Below are 4,623 nucleotides of genomic sequence, written 5' to 3'. Positions count from 1 at the left end.
TGAGAGTGCTATCAGGGACTTGCCCATTGGCTAGCTGCGTGTCGCCCATCTCAGCCCAACACAGAGGGGATCTGCACTTATGGCCATAGAGGGCTTCGAAAGGCGCAGCCTTGATACTGGTACGATAACTATTGTTGTAGGAGAATTCAACCAACGGCAAATGGGTGTCCCATGATTTACCGAAGTCGATGACATATGCTCTCAACATGTCTTCCAAGGTCTGGATGGTTCTCTCACTCTGTCCGTCTGTCTGAGGGTGGTAAGTTGTACTCATATCCTGCTTAGTTCCAAAAGCTTTCTGTAGGGACTGCCAAAATCTAGAGGTGAACCTGCTATCTCGATCGGAGATAATGGATACAGGCACTCCGTGCAGTCGAACTATTTCTTGGATGTAGATTCATGTGAGTCTTTCCATTTTGAATGTTTCTTTGATTGGCAGGAAATGGGCGGATTTTTTCAATCGATCGACTATTACCCAGATGGTGTCGTACTCACTCGGAGATTTGGTAATTTGGTAAAGAAATCCATGGTAATCCTTTCCCACTTCCACTCAGGTATTTTCGGCTGCTAAAGCAAACATGAGGGCTTCTGATATTCGACCTTCACCTAGGCACAAGTCAGACACTTGCCCACGACGGTAGCGATCTCTGCTTTCATGTTTGGCCACCAATATAACTTCTTGATATCAAGGTACATCTTGTCTGGTCCTGGGTGAACGGAGTATCTAGTCTTGTGAGCTTCGTTCCTGACAACCTCTCTATATCCTCCGAACTTTGGGGTCCAGATCCGGTTCATGAAATAGTAGACTCCGTCTCCCTTGATCTCTAAGTTTTTCTCCATTCCTCTCAAGGCTTCATCCGCCATGTTTTTTGGTTTCAGGGCTTCCAACTGAGCCTCTATGATTTGTGCGGATAAGTGGGAATGGATAGTCATAGTAAGTACTTTCACACTGCAACCTGAGTACTCTTTTCCGCTGAGGGCATCTGCTACCACATTGGTCTTGCCGGGTTGGTAGAGTATTTCACACTCATAATCACAGTGTAGTTCTACCCATCGCTGTTGTCTCATGTTCAACTCTTTCTGATCAAAGATATGTTGCAAGCTTTTATGGTCAGTGAAGATTGTGCACTTGGTTCCGTAGAGGTAATGTCTCCATATTTTCAATGCGAAGACCTCTGCACCCAACTGCAGGTCGTGGGTTGTATAATTGACTTCGTGTGCCTTCAGCTGCCTTGAGGCATAAGCAATAACCTTTCCTTGGTACATAAGCACACAACCTAAGCCCTGACTGGATGCATCACAGTAGACAACGAAGTCCTCCGTCCTTTCGGGCAGAGACAGGATAGGTGCGCTGCATAGGGCCTGCTTGAATGTCTGAAACGCAGTGTCTTGTTTTTCACTCCAACAAAAGGGTACACCTTTCTATGTCAGAGTGGTTAAGTGTTTGGCAATTCTGGAGAAGTTCTGGATGAATCTGCGATAATAGCGAGCAAGACCCAAGAATTGACGGATTTCTGTGGGCGTCTTCGGTGCTGACCAGTTCTCTATCGCTTTAATTTTGGACGGGTCCACGTGTATGCCTTCCTCACTTACGACGTGACCTAGGAAGGTTACTTTTCGAATCCATAATTCGCACTTGGAGAATTTAGCGTATAGTCTCTCTGTCCTTAGAGTTTCCAGCAATAATCTCAAATGCTATTTGTGATCTTCCTCACTTCTGGAATAAACAAGTATATCGTCGATGAACACGATAACGAACTTGTCCAGGAAAGGACGGCACACCCGATTCATCAGGTCCATGAATACTGTCGGTGCGTTGGTTAGACCGAAGGGCATTACTACGAACTCGTAGTGACCATATCGAGTCCGGAATGCTGTTTTAGGAATATCGCCCTCGTCGACGCGCAACTGATGGTACCCTGATCTGAGGTCTATTTTGGAGAAATACCTGGCTCCTTGAAGCTGGTCGAAAAGGTCATCGATCCGAGGAAGAGGATAATGGTTTTTGATGGTGAGCTTGTTCAGTTTGCGGTAGTCAATGCACATCCGAAAAGATCCATCCTTCTTTTTCACAAATAAAATCGGGGCTCCCCAGGGTGAGGAACTCAGTCGTATGAATCCTTTGTTTAGCAAATCGTTGAGCTGGCTGGATAACTCTTGCATTTTTGCTGGCGCTAGGCGATATGGGGATTTAGCTACGGGGGTAGCTCCGGGGATTAAGTCGATGCGAAACTCGACTTGGCGCTCAGGTGGAATTCCCGGAAGCTCTCCAGGAAAGACATCAGGAAAATTGTAGACTTCAGGGATGCTCTCGAGGTCCTTAACTTCCTGCTTCTCATTAACAACATGGGCTAGGAATACATGACACTCCTTTCGCAGAAGTTTTTGGGCTTTGATGCACGAGATGATGCGAAGGTTTGAGCTGAGTTTATCACCATAGATCATATGGGCTTCTCCAGAGGGAAGATTGAGACATATATCTTTTTCGTAGCAAAGCATATCAGCACGATTAGGGCTCAACCAATCCATGCCAATGATCACATCGAAGATCTTTATGGAAACTAGCATAAGGTCGATGGGAAAGGAATTATCGTTTAGGGTAAGGGTATAGCCGATGAATATGTCGTTGGTGCTCTCTTTCTCACCGTTAGCCATCTCGACGGTAAATGTTTTGGTTAGAGGTTGAGGTTTACGTTTGAGGAGATGTTTGAATGCATGACTAATAAAGCTTCTCTCCGCACCAGAATCGAAAAGAATGCATGCATAAGAATTATTGAGGAGGAACGTACCCGTTACAACGGTAGGGTCAGTAATTGCCTCATCTTGCCCCATCCTTAGAACTCTCCCAGTGTTGCCAGTTGTTGCTGCCTTGGGGCAGTTTATCTTGTAGTGCCCGACCTCTCCAAACCATAACAAGTCTGACCGACACCTGCTCCCGATGCCTGATTGGTTGGTTGGGCTGGTGTTCTGCAGCTTCGAGCAGTGTGACCCTTCTTGCCATAGTTGCTGTAGAGCATTACACGACATGGGCCGGGAATACGGTAATGATAACTGCACTTTTTGCACCAAGGGAGGGTACCAGTATATCCACTGGTAGGTGCTTGAGTTGCAGGAGCAGCGACAAGAGTAGTGGCAGCGTGGACTGCCACAATTTGCTACTTCTTGGAGGGCTCCTGCAAAAACTGGCCCTTTCGCTGCTTCCAAAACTTTCTTTTCTCGCCACTTCCTTTCGCTGGTTCGGGAGCGGCTGTTACTTTATCCAGATCAACCCCGTGATCTATGAGGGTCTGCGCCAGGCACTTGGCGCCGTCAAAAGTGATTGGCCTGGCTGCCAAGACATTCCCTTGAGTTGGGGGCATCAATCCCCAAATGTATCTCTCTATATTCTTGCTTTCCGGGGTGACCATTCCCGGTCAAAGAAGTGCTAGGTCTTCAAACCTAGAAGTGTAGGCAACAATGTCGGAACCCTTCATTTTCAAGTTCCATAGCTCGTGCTCCAGTTTCTGCATTTCTCCCCTTGGGCAGTACTTAGCAAGCATGAGCTCTTTCAAGCTCTCCCAACCCATAGCATTTGCTACTGGCAGGGTTAGGGATTTGACCCGACTATTCCACCAGGTCAGTGCTCTGTTGGTAAAAGTGCAGGTGGTGAATTTCACCTTGTTGGCTTCAGAACAGGAACAGATTTCGAAGATAGACTCGATCTTATCGAACCATTGAGTCAAGGCAATAACACCTCCAGTGTCGTCGAAAGATGTAGGTTTTGCATTCATGAAGTCTTTATAGGAGCAGTCCTTCTGATGCCCTTGACTGCCTCCATGATTTTGGGAATGAATACCACTCCCAGAACCACCAGAATCACCAGGATTTATTTGTGACAGAGCAGCAGTCACGGCGGCAGTAACGGCTGCCTGGAACATTGCGGGGTCGAACTGAGGAGGTGGTGGTGGCGTTGGATCCGTTGAGGAAATTTTGTTCTTTTTGTTGGGTCTTTTCTTTGGAGCCATCTTGTTCTATATCAGGAAGAAGAAGATAATAAGTCCCTTTGACTTTAGAACCGAGAGATATGAAACAAGATATATCTCTATCTGATAGATAAAGTGTTCTAGTAAGCGATAAACAAGGAAGGATTATTAATAAAAGCAATCTATTGCTAAGAAAGAATGAGCAGCAATACTTGGAATGAATCTCTACCATGTATTCGGCTCTGACTAAAATACTCCTATAGTATTTTATGTTGAATGATTTGTTCTATCGATATCTTGTGGTAGGAATACTTGGTAAGTTTTAGGCCTGCTGCAACACCACAGTCACTCCCAAGCACATGTTGATCATGTCTCGAATGAATATAGTTGATCAGACGATATTGACCCTAGACATGATTACATAACTGCCCAGGTTTAACCGCAGTATCCAACATCCAAATACTTTTGTTTTGTTCTACTATGATATTGTTTCTGGTATGTAGGTATACTTGTATACTTCTTGTGAAAATACTTATATTTTAAAAGCATACTTTTAGTTCAGAGCACTTTGGGCCCTTAGTGTTTATAGTTGTATACCATGTAAGGTTCGGTATACTTAGTTCACTATAAACAATAGCTCTGATACCAATCTGTCACACCC

Source organism: Lactuca virosa, chromosome 3 (assembly GCF_052849685.1).
Source record: "Lactuca virosa cultivar CGN04683 chromosome 3, Lactuca_virosa_CGN04683_v6, whole genome shotgun sequence".
Lineage (NCBI taxonomy): Eukaryota > Viridiplantae > Streptophyta > Magnoliopsida > Asterales > Asteraceae > Lactuca > Lactuca virosa.
This window is presented reverse-complemented; position numbering follows the sequence as displayed.